General features: G+C 44.3%; 1 long non-coding RNA gene across 2 annotated transcripts in view; it reads right to left on the reverse strand.

Annotated features, from left to right (window-relative positions):
- Nucleotides 1-202: 202 nt before the first annotated feature.
- The window catches only part of LOC116067837, a 71,339-nt gene continuing 50,436 nt past the window's right edge, over nucleotides 203-21,105 (reverse strand). Inside the window, exons 4-5 of one of the 2 annotated variants that reach the window (XR_004109318.1) lie at nucleotides 1,740-1,967; nucleotides 203-444 (exon numbers count right to left, since the gene is read on the reverse strand). This is a non-coding gene — a long non-coding RNA (uncharacterized LOC116067837). Of the gene's footprint in view, nucleotides 445-1,739; nucleotides 1,968-17,539; nucleotides 17,925-21,105 lie in introns of those variants that run through there. The other variant, XR_004109319.1, reaches the window with a different exon arrangement.

Below are 21,105 nucleotides of genomic sequence, written 5' to 3' on the forward strand. Positions count from 1 at the left end.
GTTGCAAAGCAAGACTGCTTCTGATTTTCTCTCTTGTATGCACCCACTTGCTTTCTTTGGGGATTTTTATGGATAGAATGTAGGCTTAGAATTTTCAAAACCTTCTTTAATTAGGGTTCTTGAATGCTTCAACCTCCGTTCTAGCACTCCAGCTATCAGAGGTAGTGGAAAAGAAAGGTTAATAGGAAACAGGCATTTTGGGCCTGATTAGTAATAGTTTTTTTGGGACCATTCCAATCTTCATAGACAGCAGTCCAGCCCTCTAGCAAAACACCAACATGAATCAGCAGCAGCAATCTGGTCCATTTGGCAATTGCTATTCATAAATCAGCAATGGCAGTTTGATCCAGAAGAAACCCCCAAGTCTCCACCAATCTTCCTGAGTTTGTGGAAGCAGCAGGAAGCCACCGGACTATCACAAGAAGTTCTTTGGTGAGTTACTCTCTACAAAATGAAGACAAGCAAAGGTCAGCAACATGATGCAAGATGAACCAATACATGCGCATTATCAGTGGAACAAAGAAAACCAATGTGATAGCTTCCTTCCACTGTGGGGTCATTTATCCTCTTTCTAAAAATCACATGTCCTTTCATGTGTCTGCTTCAGCAAAACCTCCTCTCAACCTGTGTCTTCTTCAGTAAAACATTTTTTCAGGTGTCTGCTTCAATATCCTTTCACCTGCCTGCCCCAGAAAAATATCATATGACATAACTGAGTTTCCAAGGCCACTAGAAATTCTCACTTCAGTAGAGTCTCTCCATATGTTCCAGGCTGGTCTGGAACTCATAAGTCTCCTGCCTCAGCTTCCTGAGGGCAGGAATGACAGGCTTGTGGCACTTCACTCAGCTCATTTACTTCTTTCCCGTTTTCTGTCATGTCACCAGGGGTTGGACAAGTGCTGGTGACATGACACCTCTTAGACTCCCAGCCTCCAGAATTGAAAGCCTAGATAACTTTCTTTCCTGCATAACATGCTCTCAGATATTCTATTGCAGCATCGGGACTCTGCTAGTTAGGATTTCTATTGCTATGATCAGACACCATGACTAAGACAACTCTTATAAAGAACAACAATTGAGGCTAGCGTATAGGTTCAGAGGTTCGGTCCATTATCTTCAAAGTGGGAAACATGGCAGCACCCAGGCAGGCATGGCATTGGAGGAGCTGAGTTCTACATCTTGTTCCCAAGGCAAACAGGAGAATACTGACTTCCAGGCAGCTAGGAGAAGGGTCTCAAAGCCCAGCCCTACTGTGACATGCTTCTTCCGACAAGGCTACACTCTTCCAACAAGGCCACGCCTCCTAATAGTGCCACTCCCTGGGACAAGCATATACAAATCACCACAGACCCCATGAAGAGGGATCAAATTTAGAAACTAACATGGCTGCAGCAGCTTTACATTGTACTCTGTATATGACCAAATACTAAAAGGGAGCTTGTCACCAAATCCTATATGGAAACTCCAGGCTACAGACCCACAGTAGGATATGTGACTTGACATTTTCTCCAAGTATCGTGATGTGAAAGGGTGGGGCAATGCCCTCTTACACCTGCACCGATGTCAGTATGAATAAAGAGCCAGACATGGCAGCACCAGCCCACCAGCACTCCAGAAACTAAGGCAGGAAGACTGGGAGTTAGTTCTAGGCCAATCTGTGCTATAGCAAGGGCCTATCTCAACAAACAGACAGACAAACTGACAAATGAACAAACAAACAACACTCAGGTCTGGCTTACCTGATAAAGCCTCACAAGGCTTCCTTGGGTTCAGTGTTCTCCTAAGTACAAGGTTCCTCAGTGTGTCCTTGAAGGAAGAGTCATTCACAAGGGATTAGGTTAGATCACGTCACAACATCTTCCGAGTCTCAAGTCTTATCTTCAATGATATGCTCACAGTGCTCTGGGTTTGGGATTTGCAACTGCTTGTTGTGGAAGATCTCTCACTGTGATTCGTTGCTCTGACTCCTGCTCACAAAATAGAGGCTGAAGTTACTTAAGAGCCACAGGGTGGGAGTCAGGATACACAATCCCAGAGTGTCTGGGCAGCAGCCAGTCAGCCAGAGTTATTTGGTAAACAGGCAGCCTTAAATCCAGCAGAGGGTTAACTCTGGTGGTGGCTGCTTTCAGCTTTGCCTAATCTGTTTCAGATGGCTACATCAACAACATTTGTCTTAAGGCTGAGTCCTTGGGCCATGAATTTTTTTTTTTTAAGGCAAGGTCTTTGCTCTATAGCCCAGACTGGTATCATTAACTACCTTTCTGCTTCAGTGATCCTCATGTATCTACTTCCTGAGTGCTGGGATCCCAAGGGTGGACCAAGCTAGTTCATTTCACTTTAAGGGGTAAAGTGTACCTTCTAATGGCATGCAAATAAACATATTGCAGTGGGATTTCCAATGGAGCCTGGGTTTTTGACCAGGTTTAAGACAAGGGTAGGCCAATTTTTAAGAGACAAGGATGGACGTGTTAGAATGGATCCCCGAGGGGGATCTTACAGAGCTTTGGGTAGGAGAGACCACTCTGCCCTAGGATTCTGCCATAGGCTTCAAGCCTTCCCTTCCACTTCATGCTCAGCAAAACATTGCTCCAGCTCTACACCGAGTTCTTCACTGCTCAGGGGCCATTGGGAAGGAAGCCACACTCTGTTGCTCAGTTTGTCTGAAGTCTGATTGAAGGGACCTGCCAACTCTCAAAGTACACTTTATTTTTTTTACTGTTTTCCCCCATTCCAGAGGTCGGCTGTGAGTCTAGGCTCCTGACGGTAGGGGGCATCATTTCCCTTTTGTAATTCTTTGGAGACTGAAGCCTGTCCTTCAGCAGACCTCACTCTATTTTCCCTTTTTTTGTTTATGACATTCATCCCGAGGTTAGGGTTGGCCTGTGGCATGCAATAATACATTTAACCTTTGGCTTTGTGCACCAACAGGTAATCGATCACTTCCAAAGGCCAGGGAGCCTCCATCAGTATGAGATAAATGGAGATGAGCTGACCCTTGCTTCTAGTGATCTGCTGAGGGCAAAGCGCAGATCTGACTGGTGTGTTTTATGAACTCCACTATCTTCCTCATCTTTATTTAAAAGCAAAAAAAAATTTTTTTTCCCCACAAAGTGATTTATTACTTAACGTTTTCCAACCAAATCGGATCCTGGTGAGGATAATTTCCCTTAGACTGTGCATTACTGTCGAGTTGGTAAATAAACTTGAGGCATTTCCTCATTGGGCATGAAATAAAGATGAAAATGCTGAATTTGAAACCAAACGGTAGCTCGGAATGAGGGGCTCTTCATGGCACACGCTGTGCTTTTCCTCTGATCTCAATTTAGGCTGCTTGTTTGCATTACAAAATGATTACCCAACCTGTTTTAGTGCAAACAGAAGAGCCATGTCTTTGTGTGAAAGTGACAGTGGCTACAGTTGTTTACTGAGATCCTACTATGTGTCTTATACTCTACTATCTTGTGACACCCTCTGTTCTGTAATCTTTATAGTCTTCCTAAAACCACTAGATTTGATAAGCAAACTCTGTCAGATTAGGGAAGACAAGGGGGCAGAACTGACTGAAGGGTGGAACAGAGGCCAGGCTCTGAGACACAAAAGGCTTCTTTGAGTTCTGACTACTCGAGGATATGTTTGTTAGCTTTTATGTGTGTGCACAAGTGTGTAGGCACATGTAAAGGCCTGAAGTTGACACGGGTGTCTCTCTCAATCAGTCTCCACTTTGATTATTGAGGCAGATCCTTTTGCTGAACCCAGAGCTTAGCAATCCTCGTTTGTCTGGCTAGCCAACTTGCTACAGAGATTTCTTCTTCCTGCTGCCTGAATTCTAGGATTATAGATTGCTGTCACATTTGCCAGGCTTCTCTGTGGGTCTTGGGGTCCAAACTCTGGTCTGGTCTTCGTGCTATAGAGCAAGGACTTTAATCTACTGAGCCATCTCTTCAGCCCATGGCATCTTGCTTTTCCATTTTCTTATTTTTTTTTCCTTTTCCAATTTGAGACTAGATATATGAACTTTCTGATTCCCCAATGAGACTGTGGGCTTTAATTTGGCCTGAGACCTACAGAGCAGCACTGGAGAGGTCTAGTTAGCAGTTAGCTCCCTATAAGAGGGAAACAATATGAGCTGAGTATATTTTTAATCTTCTAAATGGATGTAGCAGCCAATTGAATTCTTCAGGGATTCAGTTTCTTCTAACCATGGGGCATTCTTTCTTATCGGTAAACAATAAAGCTGCCTATTGAAAGCAAGCCTTGACCTGGCTAGGCCTGGGGTCAGTGAAGAGCCCCGGGGAAGGAGGGGGCTTAGCCCCAGGATGAGTGGAATGTTTTTGACCAGACCACCCTGGTTTTCAGAAGTCTGTATCAGACTCTACAAATCTAATGACAGCATGTGCCTTGCTGCAGGACCACCAGTTCTGTGCATTGTCCTGGTCTCTGTCAGGTTGATGTCTTCTGTTTTCTAATCCCCTGCTTCTCTGTATTATATCAAAAAGGGCCTGAGGACTTCTCAGTGCTCTAGGCCAGTGTTTTCTAACCACCGAGAGCAGCTACCTGGCTGTCCTCCCAGGTATCTCTCTGAAGTCTGTTCTCTAGGCTTTGCATCTAGCTATGCCTTTGGAAGAATGCAAGACACTATCTCTTTAAGGAACTCCAGGGTATATAACTAGAATTGAAAAGGGTTTTTTTTTTGCCTTTATTTACAGCAATTTAAAGAGTATATGCTGTAAACAAGATCCATTTCCCCATTCCTTCCTCGGATAAAGGTCTGTAGAAAGTCACCTATGCTCCTGAGGGCACACGTCTCAGAAACACTTTGATAACAGCAGAGAATTGTAAGGTTCTGTGATAAGGTTTGGATAGGCATGTCCCCCACAGGCTCTGGTGTTTGAACACTTGGCCTCTGCTTGGTGGCACTGTTTGGGGAGGTTATGGAGGTCCAGTCCTGGTGCAGGAAGTATGTCCCTGGGGGAAGGCTTTGAATGATTCCAGATGTGAGCTCTCGGCTTCCTGTTTCTGCTGCCTTGGCTTTGACTCGTTGTCTGCTTTCCTTTGTTATTGTGGACTCCATCTGAAACCATAAGCCAAAACAAATCCTCTCTACGTTCAGTTGCTCTTGGTCATGATGTTTTATCACAGTAATAGGAAAGCAATGGGTACAAGACCAAGTGTGTCCTGGGCTCCTAGAAATACACTTAGCAAGAAGTGAGATGAAGCTCAAAGAAGCCAAAGGATATGTTTCAGTCACATGGCTGAGTACAAATAATACTCAGAATGGCTAGACAAAGAATATTCCAGAGAGAGCCGGATCAAAATCCATGTAAGTATTAGGCAGCAGATGTGGTCTTGGGAGATCTTCTGTCACATCTTGAGAGAACTTGGTGTACAGGGTGCAGCTCCTGCATCTGGAGTCTTTCTTTACACTCTTCCAGGCACAGCTAACTGCTCTTCTTCCATGTTCTCCAACACTAGGTTCATATGGACCACATGGAGGAATCCAACTCATTCTGGTGCTATCATTCCTAGATTAGTTGCAGTTCTACAGACAGACACAGCCATGATTTCAAGGAAAATGTTTCCTAGGACTATGGAGGTTGAGTTCAAGATTTTGGGAGGTAACAGGCTAGTGGCTGGAGACACAGATGAGAGGTCGGTTTTTGTTTTTGTTTTTTTTGTTTTTTGTTTTTTTGTTTTTGTTTTTTTCAAGACAGGGTTTCTTTGTGTAGCCCTGACTGTCCTGGAACTCACTTTGTAGACCAGGCTAGCCTTGAACTCAGAAATCCACCTGCTTCTGCCTCCCAAGTGCTGGGATTAAAGGCATGCGCCACCACTGCCTGGCAAGGAGGTACTGTTTGAGTCCAAAGATCATCTGCCCATGGAATTCTTTCTCTGGCACATGGAGGTTGTTCTGTGGCTTAGCCAGGTCTCCAATTGATTGAATGATGTCCACCCACATTAGGGAGGGCTATCATCTTCATTCAAAGTCTGATGATATAAATCCTAATCTCAAAAACAAACAAACAAAAACAAAACCCACCAAAACCAACCCCTCTTTCATAGGTCCATTCAGCCTAATGTTTCAGTGAAAACAATAGCACCATGATGTAGCCAAATTAACTCAGAATTAACTGTGCTGTTCCCATCCGGGGTCTGGCTTGCTGTTCCACTGTGGAACTCTCAGAGGATGAGCACTGTTTTATTTCTTACTCAGAGATAAACATCAGAGCCTCAGTACATGTATGTGGTCCTCTGCTCCAGAATCCCATCTTACTCTACCTTCTGTCTGTGGGATAGACATCTCTTTTCCTTACATCATACAGAGATGTAAGGAAACAGACCCACAGTAGAGAACTTAGGAAGTAACAGAATCCAGTCAACTCCAGGTCTCTGTGTGTGTGTCTTTTGCACTTGAATTGGTCAGTTTTCTGTCCTGTTACAGAAGGCCTGAGACAAGTCAGTTTGAAGGGAGAGAGGCTTATCAACTCACAATTTAGAGATTTCAGTTTCTAGTTGGTTGGTGTTGCTGTTTCTGAGATTGTGGGAAGGCAGGGAGAGCATCGTGATGAGAGCAAATCTGGTTAGCTCACATTAACTTGGTGGGAGGAGAGACAGACAGAGAAACCCAGAGAGAGACAGACACACAGAGAGAAACCCGGAGAGAGGCAGACCAGCCAGGGTCCTCTTATCTCTTTTAAGTTCACAGTCCCACCCCTCTCATTTTCTCTCCCTAAACCCCACATCTAGATGGGTCCACTCTCTCCCCACGGCACAAAATGCTGGTAACCAAGCCTCTTAGGGACATTTAAGACTCAAACCAAAACAGCATAGTGTCTTTTTATTTGATAAAAATCTCTTCAAAGATGTTGTAAACTTATTCTTTGAACATCAAACAATTTTAACGCATATGTATGTGTACCCAAATGTATGTCATGTGTGTACAGGTGCCTGGGAAGGCCAGAATAAGATGTTGGGTTCTCTGGAACTGGAGTTACAGGAGGTTGAGAGCAACCATGTACGTGCTGGGATTGGAACTTTGGTCCTCTTCAAGAAAAGCAAGAGATTTTAAGTGCTGAGCCATCTCTCCAGCCCTATTCTAAGGCATTCTTTCTTTTCTTTTGAGATTAATTTTTTTTCTATATGTATGTATACGCACATGAGTATAGGTGTCCACAGAGTTTAGATGCTCCAGAGCCCCTGGAGCTGGAGTTATAGGCAGGCAGTAGTCCAGAAGCCACCTCTCCTAAGACATTCTTCCACTAAGGTACTCTTCTTGTTTTAAAATCATCTGTGTTTGTTTTGTTCTTTTTTTTCATTCTTTTGGTTTGTTTATTTTTTATTTTATGTGTTTTAGTATTTTGCTTCCACTCATGTTTATGCACCATGTGTATGCCTGGTGCTTGAGGAGGTCAGAAGAGGGTACTGGATCTCCTGGAACTTGAGTTATGGATGGTTGTGAGGCATGGTATGGGTGTTAGGAGTCAAACTGGGGTCCTTTGCAAAAGCAAAGGGAGCTCATGCCATGGAATCATCTCTATCCCCCGACACCCCTGAGAGATATTTTTAATCATTTTCTTATAGACACTGTTACCAGTCTGTCCTCATTGCCAGCAGCAATAATGCATGCATATTTCCTCATAACCTACAATTTACTTATCAAAATCGATCTGTTCTTTACTGAACAGATTAAGTGACTAACCCTAACTGGAGATAGGTATTTGATATATTTGTCTGTTCACCTGCCTATCACTCCATCTTTCTCTACAGCAGATATTTTGCTGAACATCTCTCATGCACCAACCAAGCAGGAAGGTGTTAGGACCAAAGTGATGGCTAAGACCTGGTCCTCTCTTAAGATGCTCATAGTTGAGGATAGAGCCAGGCACGTTATCTACTAGGACTCAGTAACAGCATAGGCTTCCATAGACTGGAAGTCTATGGGTTTCATTGTGCCTGGCACTCCATAGGAACCCTGTGGGAAGTAGTGTGGATCCCTGGAATCACATCAGTCAGGAGGGAGTGAAGGAAGAGCTGTGCCCTCCCTTGTGTCTTTCGAGGAGTATGCTGACCAAGGCACCGCCACCCCCAACAGCCTGGATGCTCCAGCACTTGGATCATCAGTGCTAATCACTGTCAACTGTATTATCAGCTACCCAGACTTATTCAGATATAGGGGTCACCCGGAGCTTCCTTGGCTTCTTGTCTTCCTTTTATTTTTTCTCAACTCTTAACCACCAAAATCATGCAGGAGACAATTGTCTAATAACATTCAGGTCTTATGTACTTAGTGGATGCTCTTTTCAGGGTTTGTTTCTCCCAGAAAACTTTGTTGGCAAAGCCTACCAGGTGGAAGGTGACTTTACTTTGCATCAGCCTTGGGGATCAGGGTGTTTTCAGAGTCTACACACACTGTTCCAATAACCTTCTTTTTCTATCAGTCCTCATTCTCTGTGTTCTAAGTCTTACCTATCTTTTCTCTCATAGCCTGAGGTATTCATGTTGGTTTCCCCCTCTTCTAGTTTGCTTTTGCTGTGATAAACACCATGATCAAGAATAACTTGGTGAAAAAAGGGTTGATTTCATGTTACAGGCTACATCTTATCATGAAGGAAAGCTAAGACTTGTGCCCAAGGAGGTGCTTAAAGTGGAAACCAACAGAGAAACACTGCTTATTGACTTGTTCCCCTGGCTTGCTCAACTAGCTTTCTTACACAGCCTAGGCCCACTTGTCTGGGAATGGTACCGCCCAGAGTGAGCTGGGCCTTCCTATATCTATTGGTAATTAAGCCTAATAGACATGTACAGGCCAACCTGATTTGGGCAGTTCCTCAACCCTCAACTGATATTCTCCCTTTCCAGGTCACTGGATTGTTTCGACTTGACATTAAAAACTAAAGAGCTCAGGTTCTCTTTTCCCAGACAATTCTGGGTGGTGTTAAATTGACATTAAAAACTAACCTGTCTACTTTCCCACTGGAATACAAGCTCTACAAGTATGGTGAGTCTTATCTGGCTTGGTCAATGTACCCATCTATACTGAACATAAGGGAATTCTCCACCCAGATGATTTAAGGAAGCCTGGAAGTGGTTGGAGTTAGTTATACATCCTGATTCCCATCCCATAGTACCTCCAACCCTGTCCCTGCCAGAATGACGTCATCTACAGGCACCTTACTGACTCCCTAAGCAGGGGCTATAATTTGGGGCTGGCATCACACCCGTACTGGCAAGTAGAGCCTTCCAGTGAGGTTGTTAAGCCCACTGAGGCATGTATCCTGAACCTTCCAGGCCTCTCCTTAAGGGATGATTTGTGATGCCTCTGTGCTGTCTCCTACTCTTTCTCACATCTAGACTGTAAGTGCCTCCAGGCCACCATCTTTCATATCATCCCTACAGCCCTGGGGACGGGAATGCTTGTGACTTATTCTGCCATGTATCATTTAAAAGTCTTAAAACTTGGATTTAGAGACTCAGCCAGCTCTCCCATGGTCTCCACCCACAAGTTCTGAGCATCTACCTGGAAGGATACAGGAATGGATGAGAACTAGAGTTTATAGTTAGTCAGTGTGAGACTGAGTTCTGGGTCTGTCACTGTGAATTCAAGTGGATGAGACTTGGTTTCCTCGTCTGTGAAATGGATGTGCAGCAGCACTTCCTAGAGATAATGAGTGGAGGAAAGTACCTGGGCATGCCTGGTAAGCCAGAGGTCCAGGAAGCATTGCTCCAAGTTGTTGTCCTATTATGTTGCCTGTTGGACACCATGAACAAGCATAAGCTTGCTGCTTGTGGATGGTAGAAGGTGGTGACAGAGAAAGAAACACTATGACTATAATAAATGTCACAGTGGGGTTGTACATTTGGAACCTTGGGCTCCAGGGAGAAGAGGGACAGCTATGTTTCCTGATTGGTTTAGGAAACACTTGTAATAAGTGTAGGGAAGATTCTACCAAGACCAAGTAAAGTAAAAATGCATATACAAACTCTTTGTCATATAAGTCATCATATAAACTATGAAGTCTCCAAATTTATTAGACTGTTTAAGCTTGAGGGCAAAACTGATGATGGTTCACCTGGCCTCCCATGAGCCTTTGGGGCTCCAGATTCAGTCCCGCCACAGGCCATACTTCTTGGTTGAATGGATGAGAACCAGGTTGCATGTGCAACCTGGCACAGAAGAATGTCTTCTCTTTTCTTTGTGCCCACGGCTCAGGTCACCAATGGTGGGACAAATCAAAGGCTACCACGCAGGGAGTTGGTGCCAGAGCAGGCTGGGATTTGAGGGCAGTGCCCAAATTTGAGTGGCCACACTCAGAGTGTGAAGGAGAAGAAGGGTGGCTGGAGAGGAGTTACTGAGAGCCTAGAAGAAGAAGAACCTGCTGATATGGGAGCATCCAGCTTTTCTTCTGAGCACAAGGGAAGTAAATATGGCCCAGATCTTCTGAAATTGTCTCCAAGCGCAGGAAACCATTCCTTTCTTTTTGGGTCATACATATACACATACACACACACACACACACAGACACAGGCATACATACATACACACACATATTCACACACATGCATGTACACACTTGTGGTGGTTGGGGTGGAACCTAGAGCTTGGGCATGCTGGACAAATGGTCTGACCCTGATCTGGGTTCCCAGCCCTTTCTGCCCTCTCCTGAAAGCTAATGTTTCCCTGGTAACTCGTATGACTGATTCCTGTCTCACTTGCTTTGCTAGGAGTCCAGGAGCTCTTTGGACTTCTGGGAGATGTAGGGGAGCACTCAACATCCTCAAGTACTTCACTGACCTCACTGCAGGCTTTTGCTTGCTTTTTTGGGGTTGCTATGTAGCCCAAGCTGGTCTTATAATTCTGGGATGCTCCTGCCTCGTCCTCCTGAGTGCTGGGATTATAGACACACCACCATGCCTGGTTTGAGATGTTTATTTTTAAAACTATAACACAAGCCTGATATGAAGCTTGGCATGGGGCCTTACTAGTCAAGAAGCTTCAACTGAAAACACCAATTAAGGTTTTCTGGAAACTTCACTGTATGCATGTGTAGATGCACATATGTATGTATGCATGCATGTATTCATTTATATGTATTTTTGGGGACAGGATCTTGTCATGGAGTCCAGGATGGCCTCTATCTCTGTGAGCTTTCAGGGATCTCCTGTTCTGCCTCCCATCTTGCTATAAAGGCACTGCTATTGTGGACATAGCTACTATTCTTAGCTTTATGTGGATTGAACTTGGGTCTTTATACTTATGAGGGAAGCTCTTTACTAACATAGCCACTTCTCTCTTCAGCCCTGGGAGTTGACATAGTGGACATTTTGGAAGACTCATATCATGGTCTATATGCACTATGATGATATAATATCATGGGCTGGGAAACTTATAAAGAACACAACTTTCTTTTAAAAATTAATTTAAAAAATTCAAATATGTGTGCTATATTTTTCTCTGAGATAGGGTTATACTATGTATCCCTAGATGGCCTGGAACTTACCGTATAGACATGGCTTGCCTTCAACTCACAGAGATCCTCCTTTCTGAGCACTGGGGTTAAAGAGAAGTTCTACCATGCCAAACTATGTGTAATATATTTATATAATTTCCCCATATTCCTCTACTCGCTCTAATGCTGTTCCCCTCCCAGATTCATGACCCTTTCATTGAATTTTTATTGGTACGTTGTGGTTTGAATGAGATGTGCCCCATAGTTGTAGGCATTTGAATTTTTGGTTCCCAGTTGGTGGCAGTGTTAGGGGAGGCTTTGGAGGTATGATCTTTTTGGACTAGGTTTGTTACTGGAGGTGTGCTTGGAGAATCCAAAGCCTCACACTGTTTTGAGTCCTCTTTTTGCTTGGTGCCTGCGGTTTAAGATGTGGACTCTTAATCTTTTGCTCCTGCCACCATGCTTAGTTTTAGAATTCACTTTACATCCCCACCTCCATCCTTCACTCCCAGTCAAATCCTCACAAATCCCTCCCCTCATTACCCCCTTCTCATTAGAGAAGGAGAAGCCCCCCACCCCAGGCACTACCCCACCCTGGGACACCAAGTCACAGTAAGACGGAGTGTATTCTCTCCCACTGAAGCCCAAACAGGCAGTCCAGTTAGGGGAAGGGAATCCAATGGCAGGCAACAGAGTCAGAGACAGCCCCTACTCCAATTGTTAAGGGATCCACACGAAGAGCCTAGTGGGCCTAGGTGCAGGTCATGCATTCTCGCTCTTTGGTTGTTGGTTCAGTCTCTGTGAGACCCCGTGGGCCCATGTTAGTTGACTCTGTAGGTCTTCTTGTGGCATCCTTGACCCCTCTGATTTGCTCAACTCTATCACCAACTCTTCCACAAGATTCCCCATGCTCTAATTGATGTTTGACTGTGTGTTTCTGCTCTGTTTCTATCTACTGCTGAATGAAGCCTCTCTGGACACAGTTTGGCTAGGCTCCTGCCTGGAAGCACAGCAGATTATCATTAAAAGTGTTAGGGGTTGACTCTCTCCCATGGGATGGGTTTTAAGTTGGGCCAATCATTGGCTGGCCATTCCCTTAATCTCTGCTCCATCTTTATCCCTGTGTATCTTACAGGCAGGGCAAATTTTGGATTGAAGGTTTTGTGGGTGGTCTGATGTCCTCCTCTTTCCACTGGAAGCTCCCCTGCCCAACTGCTGGCTACAGGAGGTGGCTACTCCAGCCTCTATAACCCCTGCTGCTAGGAGTCTCAGCTATGGTCATCCCCATAGACTCCTGGGAGCCTCCTCAATCCCAGGTCTCAGACTAGTCCAAGAGATGCTCCCCACCAATTTCCACTCTCCCAGCCCTCTTCTACATCACCTCTCCCCAACATGTGATCTCCATTCCCATTTTCCTCTTCACCTCTTCTCCCACCCACTTTCCTCACTCCATCTACATCCATGTCTATTTTATTTCTCATCCGAGTGAGAGTCATGCTTCTTCTCTTGGCTCCTCCTCATTACTTAGTTTCTTTCAGTCTGTGGATTGTAGCATGGTTATCCTGTACTTTATGGCTAGTGTCCATTTATAAGTGAGTACATCCAGTTAGACCAACACCATTTGTTGAAGATGCCTTCTTTTTTCCATTGTATGTTTTTGGCTTCTTTGCCAAAGATCAAGTGTCTGAAGGTGTATGGATTTATTTCTGGGACTTCAATTCTATTCCATTAATCAACCTGTCTGTTTCTATCCCAATACCATGCAGTTTTATTACTATTGCTCTGTAGTATGGCTTGAAATCAGGGATGATGATACCTCTAGAAGTTCTTTTATCGTTCAGAATTGTTTTTCCATATGAAGTTGAGAATTGCTCTTTTAAGGTCTATAAAGAATTGAGTTTGGATTTTGATGAGAATTTCATGAATCTGTAGATTGTTTTTGGTAAGATGGCCATTTTCATGGGAGATGGTTCTATCTTCTGAGGTCTTCCTCAATTTCTTTCTTCAGAGACTTGAAGTTCTTGTCATATAGTTCATTTACTTGCTTGGTTAGAGTTACATGAAGATATTTTATATTATTTGTGACTATTGTAAAAGGTGTTGTTTCCCTAATTTTTTTCTCAGTCATTTATCACATATAAAGGAAGACTACTGATTTTACTGATTTTTTTTTTGTTGATTTTGTATTTATCCACTTTGCTGAAGGTGTTTATCAACTGTAGGAGTTCTCTGGTAGAATTTTTTAGGGTCACTTAGCTATATTATCATATCATCTGTGAGTAATGATACTTTGACTTCCAATTTGTATCCCCCCAGTCTCCTTTATTTGTCTTAATGCTTTAGCGAGAATGTCTACATATAGAAGAATGAGAAAGATCTATATATTTATCACCCTGCACGAAACTCAAGTTCAAGTGGATCAAAGACCTCAACATAAAACTGGACACACTAAATTTAATAGAAGAGAAAGTGGGGAACTGCCTTGAGCACATTGGCACAGGAGACAACTTCTTGAACAGACTACCAGTAGCTCAGGCACTAAGATCAACAATCGATAAATGGGATGTCATGAAACTGACAAGCTTCTGCAAGGCCACCACACTTTTGTTTTGACACAGTGGACCTGTAAATCTATATAATTTTTATTCTAGAAATTTCCTGCTCATAGTGTTTTGTCACAGCAACAGAAAAGTAATTAACACACAATGTGTGTAAATGGATAAATAAATAAATAAATAAATAAATACAACTGAGTCCATTTAGCACTTGCATGAAGTTATAACTCCCAAATTTCAAAACTATGGTTGCCTCAACCCAGTCTGACTAGTGACAACACTACTTCCCAGGGGTAGCCTCCTAACTAGTTATCCAATACCAGTGGCCAGCTCTGAAAACATACAAGAACTCAATTTCTTATACTTCTAGAGGCTGAGGGATCTGAGATCAAGGAGCCAGGAGGATCAAATCTGACAAGGATCTCTGTTTTCCAAGCTGGTGTTTTGAATGCTGTGGGCTGTAAAGGGTCCAGAGACAGAGGGTAGGACAAAGGAAGGGATTCCTTCCATCAAGGTCTTTATTTATTTTTAGTTCCTGTTTCCCTATGTGGACCAGGCTGGCCTTGAACTTGCTGTTCTTCTTCTTCTTCAGCTTCCAGGATGCTGGGCAAACATGAGCCAATAGGTCCAGCAAAAAGAGCTTTCTGATTAAAAGTATCGGCAATGTGGAAGGTGTTCTACTAACCCTTTGTATATATTACTTCATGTAATATTCTTGAGGAAGTATAAGCTGGTCACTATCATGTTATTTTTGTATGTAAAGAAACCAATGCACACCATGTTTCAGAACTTGTTAGGCACTGTGTTAAAGACTGGTGGTATATATCTATACTCCTAAAAAAATGGAAGGCTGAGGCAGGAGGATGAAGAGTTTGAGGCCAGTCTGGGCTACACAGTGAGACCCTGGCTCAAAAGAAAAAAAAAAAAGACGTGGTCAGGAAGTGAAAGATTAGGACAAGTGCCTCTGTTCTGACAGCTCCCAGATGAGAGCTATGCAGACAGATCCTAGAGCCCACTGGCCGCAGTGAACAGATATGGACGATGTGTGAGAGACTAAGGTCTCTGAGAAAAGATGAAAACCCCTGTCATAGCTGCAAGGAGAGCGTTCGATTTACATCACCAAGCAGAGGGACATTAAATTTAACGGGCTAAAAAATGAAGTGTGAGACCAGCCCAGCCACCCAGACAGCTGCTGATGACTTCACGCCATGAGGGTCATGGGTGAGGTGGCAGCTTCACTCCTCAGTGCTGGGGAGAACTTCTGGCAAGGACAAAGAGGATTTCTCATGTCCTCTCACCACTAGACAGTCTCCGTTCTATAACTGTGCTGTGATGGCGTTAACATTTCCAGGTTTGTTTTACTTTACTTTCCTGAGGCAAGGTCACGCCACACAGCCTGAGCTAGCCTGGTATTCACTGTGTGCCCAGGCTGGCCTTGAATTCATAGTAAACCTGACTCAGTTTCCTGACTAATGGGATTACAGATGTGAACAACCATGGGTTGTTTAACTAGTTTGCTGTTGACTGGTATTTGAATATTTTCTTCTATATTTTGTTCTTTTGAATAATGCTGTGAGGAATAGACGCATACATGAGCCATTTTGGCCTTTTTGCACTTTCGAGGTGGGTTTGAGACAGGTTTCCACTCAGAAGGCTGGGCTGTTCTGGAATACATAATCCCCCTGCCTCTGCTTCCCGAGTGCTGAGATGAAGGTGCGTGCCAATGTACCAACGTGCTATGTCTGTTTTGCACTCCTGGGAGATTGTGCGGCTCTCCTGTTAAGAGCAGGTACTGTGCATGAGGCAGTCAGGGCTCTTCCCCACTCCTTTCTTTTACCTTACAGGTCATATATATCTCTATTATCAATATATAATGGCTTCTTTTTTTTTTTTTTATGGAATTCCTGTCAGTGCAAACATGTGTGTCTCTGCTATATGTGCTTTTTGTGTTTTTTCTTTTTTTTTTAATTTAAAAACTTTAATTTATTTTATTCTCATATATTACATTCTGATGGCAGTCTCCCTTCCTGTGACTCCTCCCCATGCCTGCCCCAGACTTCCTCTCTACCCCCTCTTCTCTTCCATTTCTTTTCAGAGAAGATGAGGCTTCCCATGGATATCAACCCATGATGCCATTTCAAGTTGCAAGAGGATTAGGCACTTTCCCTAGTATTAAGACTGGACGAGGCAATCCAGTAGGAGGAAAAGTGTCCCAGAAGCAGACAAAAGAGTCAGAGACAGCCCCTGCTCCCACCATTAGGAGTCCGACAAGAAGACCAAGGCACATAGCTGTAACATGTAGGGAGGGTCTAGTCAGTCCCATGCAGACTCCCTGGTTGTCAGTTTAGCTTCTGTGGGCCCCAAGAAGTCCAGCTTAGGTGATTCTGTGGGTTTTCTTGTGGTTTCCTCGACCCCCCTGGCTCCTGCAATCCTCCCTCCACCTCTTCCAAAGGATTCCCTGAGCTCTGCCTAATGTTTGGCTGTGGGTCTCTGCATCTGTTTCCACCAGTTGCTGGGTGAAGCCTCTCTGATGACAATTGGGCTTAGTTTCTTGTGCTTTTTCCTAATAATGTACTATGTGAACATTCTTGCCCACTAATTCTGGTCTCACTCTCCTTCTTTCCTTCCTTTGTCCCTCCCTCCCTCCTTCCCTCCCTTTTTCTCTCCTACTTCTTCCTTCCTTCCTCCCTTTCTTTCTTTCTTCCTTCCTTTCTTTCTTTCTTTCTTTCTTTCTTTCTTTCTTTCTTTCTTTCTTTCTTTCCGTCTTCTCTTCCTCGATCCCTCCCACCCTTTCTCTTTCATCCTTTCTTTGTTCCTTTCTCCCTCCTTCCCTCCCTCCCTCCTTCCCACTCTCTTTCTTCCTTCCATTTTTCTTTCTTTCTTCCTTCCTTTTTTCTTTCTTTCTTTCTTTTTTTCTTTCTTTCTTTCTCTCTCTTTTGCTTGCTTGCTTGCTGCTTTCTTGTTTTGTAGTGTTAGGGAATGGAGTCTATAGTCTGTGAGGGACTCTCTAGATTATGTTAGCCTCTGGGAATGCCTGTGAGAGACCTATAAATTATCTAGGTGTTAACTGAGTTGAGAGAATCCACCTTAGCTGTGGATGGCCCCATTCTCAGTTGAGGACTTAGACCGAAGAAGAGGAGTAAATGAGCTGCATACTAGCATTCATTGCTCTCTGCTTTCTGATTGCACACATAATGTGACCAGCTGCCTCACTCGCCTGCCTCCATGATTTTACCACCATAATGAGCTGTGATGGATTGTGCCCTCAAACTGCGAGCCAAGTAATCCCTTTCTCTCTAAGTTGCTTGGGTCAGATATTTTGTCCCAGCAGTGAAGGAATTGAGTTAAACAGATATGAACAGATTGTCCTCTGGGCTGTCAGGTTTAAGTTAGGTGCTGCACACAGTGGTTGTACAGTGCCTGGCATAGGCAGTATCTTAGTCAGCCCACCGTAGCTGAGCATGAACAACTTAAACAACAGAGACAAGTTTTTTAAAGATTTATTTATTTTATACGTATAATTCTTTTGCTGCATGTATGTGCATCATATGCATGTCTGGTGCCCAGGAAGGTATCAGATCCCGTGAAACTCAGGTTAGTGATAACTATAACTCACCACGTAGGTGCTAAGAACCAAACCAGGGTCCTCTGCATGAACAGTGGTGTTCTTCACCCCTGAGCAATGTCTCTAGGCTCTGACTTTTTTTTTTAACACAGCTTTAAAGGCTGAAAGGTCCCAAATCAATGGTCCAAAGAGTTCAGGTCCTGATGGTGCCTCTCTTCCTGGCTGGCAGATGCTTCTGTTCACACCGACTCTTCAGACAGTAGAGAGAAAGTCCATTCCTGGGTGTCTCTTACAAGCCCCACCTCTATGGCCTTGTTTAGCTTTCACCAACTCCTGAAGGCATTAGGCAGACATTTGTCACTGCAACAAAACACTTGGCATATGTAATTTAAGAGAGATGACTTATTTGCGTTTGTGGTTTCAGAAGGTTCACTCCATGGTCCTTGGCTCTGTTGATTCAGGGCCCAGAGTAAAACAGAAAATTATAGTGACAGGAGCATGTGACAGAAGCTACCCACTTGGTGACATATGGAAAGCAGGGGGTTGGGAGGAACCTGAGACTGGGTATAGTCTTCCAAGGAGTATATATATAGTAACCCACTCCTCTGGCAAAACCCTACTTCTTGGAGTTTCCGGGACCTCCTACTTCAAGTGGGGACCTACTTGCCACTACATGAGGGTCAAGCCTGCATGGCACACTCCACATTCAAACCATAATAAACCCTTCTCTATATGGTCACACTGATGGTCAGAACCTAGCATGTGTTTGTGGAGGGAAGGATGGGGTACAGCCCAGCCAGCAGCACTGTGTCTGCAGCAAGCCTCACCCTAAGTGGCAGTGATTACTACTATAGTTGAAGAAGCTCATGTCAGGACTACGATCAAAGTGGTAAGTCATCTGACATTTTGATGTTCTTCCCACATCTGAGTCACCGCACTGATTTTGAATACTCATCTTGGCTCAGAACGATGCTGGATGCTGACCAGCCGTTGCTAGCACTGTGGAGGCTTCTTTTCAGTCGTTATTTCTGCCTACCCAGACCCAGCATGGGTGGGCTTCAGCTTCCAGTGACCATATTTGCACCCACTCTTGGTTTGGGGGTGGGTTTTGGTTTTGGTTTCTTAATGTAGGATCTTGGACAGGAGAGATGGATCAGCCATTAAAGGCTAAGCTCACAACCAAAAAAATAGGATCTTGCTACATTGCCCAGACTAGCCTCAGATTCGCTATGTGTCTTTGACATCATGATCTTCCTGACTACTAGGATTACAGAAGTGCATGCCTGGATCTGCTAGAACATTACAGACTTCCCTGGACCTGCTGGGGTGGTCCTCAACCTCAAGGAAAAAGCATGTATGGAAATTAAGATTTCCCTCACAGTCATGACAACTTGGGGTGTCACGAAACGGCTCACCAGGATCACAGAGTATGCTTCTGGGGGAAACCCAGTCAAGATGCCAGCTCTACCCCAACCCCCAGTGACACTGTACCTGACTCTCAGGCATTAATCTAGTAATTCCTCATGGCAACCCCAAGAATCAGTGTTTCAGTGATCCCCATTCTGCAAATGAGGAAAAAAGATGCAGAGAATGTTCTAGTAACTTGTCCAGCATCATACATCTGTAAAGGGCATAGAGAGGATTTACTTCCCACCATTCTTTTGCCCCATCCCTGTCTTTTATTCAAGATACCAAACTTCTTATAGTGAGTTTAACAAGAGTTAGTGCTTCCTCTCAGGCCCCCTAGCACTTTACTAGGCAGCATCCATCAAGGGTCAGTGAATGGAAGAATAAATGAATGACCTGTGAACTTGTGGATGAATGGATGAGTGAATGAACAAATGACCTGAGTACTTGTGAATGAATGAATGGCCTAAGTACTTGTGAATGAATGAATGAATGACCTGAGTACTTATTCAGCAGCTACTTAGATATTTTAGATTAAGGCAGGTGATTTACCCACTTGCTTGGGAACCTCTCTGTTTTCCCCTTGGGTCTCCAAACTGATCATTACCAACTTCATTCATTTTCAACACCAAAACCTTCAGAGGCTTCTGAACCAATTTGTCCACCACCTCATTTGGCTGCTCTTCTCCAGTGCCTCTGACTAATGCCTAACCACACACCCTTAAGCTCTGAGCTGTCTGTGAGAGGTAAACATAGGAGCAGTAAAACCTGAGCCCTTGTACTAAACACATGGCCACAGCTCCATGCCGCGTGTTCTGTTACTGCCTCCATCTCATGAAAGAGGGGACAAGATCAGAGTGTCTAGGTCATCTTCCTGACAGGGGGGAAAAACTGGGGCTTGGACCTGGTTTTTTCCAGATCTCTGATCTATGCTGTTAGCTCATAGGCCATGAACTCAGCGCGACAGGCCAAAAAGTCCACAGGCTACATCTCATTTTGCCTCCACAGCATTGTTCTTTAACTTCATACTGAACTGCCTACATTTTAGATGTCCATTTCACTAACTGAAACCTGACTTCTTAGCCTCTTCTGAACTAGTCACGTGGTAACCGAAAGCCCTGTTCCCAGTGGATGTGCCAGACGGGATCCAGTAGCTCTGCCTAATGGAGCACTCCTAGTACGACTTGCCTCTCCCCTCTGCTCTTGTGAGCTCATCTCAGCCTTGAGTCCTCATTTGTCTCACCGTCCTGGCCCTGAAAGGGTTCAAGTTTGCCACCTCCATTATCCACTGTGCTAGTTCCCCTTCTTGTACCTAAGATTGCTCCTCCCACCAGAAGAAACAATGGCAGCAACCAGATCTTGTGGGTGACATATGAAAAAGTATTCCTGTATCCGTGAGCTTATTTGATCACTGAGACAATAGACATTTCCTGGCAACTGATCTGGGCCAAGGTCTGTCAATAAACACAAGAGAAGCAGAGGAAAAAACAGAATAGTCTCTGCCTTTCAAAAGGCCACAGTCTGCAGTGCAGAGAAACCTCTGAAAATAGAACAAACATGGTTACAGAAGATGTTTATACAAAGAACAGGGAGGCCAGAGAAACAACAACCAGCTGGCCAGGTGTCGGAGCTAAGCTGACTCCCAGTCCCCTCCTCCCCCCCTTTTCTCCCTCTCCCTTTCCCTCTCCCTGTATCTCTCCCTGTGCCTCTCCCTCTCCCTTTCCCTTTCCCTTGTCCTGGCTAGTTTAGAACTCATTATGTAGACTAGGATGGCCTTGAACTCACAGAAATTGGCCTGCCTCTCCCTTCTGAGTACTGAGAGTAAATGTATCATGACTCCAGGCCTAGCTTCTCTTTGATGAAGACACTAACCCCATTCCCGAGGCCTACCTTTGATAACATGGTTATCTCCATCACATTAGGGGTCACTATGCCAACCTATGGAGGTGATACAAGCATTTGGTTTGTATATCAGGGCAGCTAAGATGTTTCACAATCTTTTTGATACACCCTGAAGGATGGACAGGACTGTGTGAGGAGGTGGGCAAGTGTGTTCCTGGCAGAACTGCAACAGTGGCAAGAAGCCAATGCTCTTCGTTTTTAAGACATGAGCTGTTCTTGGCAGAACCTAGGG

This window comes from Mastomys coucha, unplaced genomic scaffold (genome assembly GCF_008632895.1).
Source record: "Mastomys coucha isolate ucsf_1 unplaced genomic scaffold, UCSF_Mcou_1 pScaffold22, whole genome shotgun sequence".
NCBI classification, from domain to species: Eukaryota; Metazoa; Chordata; class Mammalia; order Rodentia; family Muridae; genus Mastomys; species Mastomys coucha.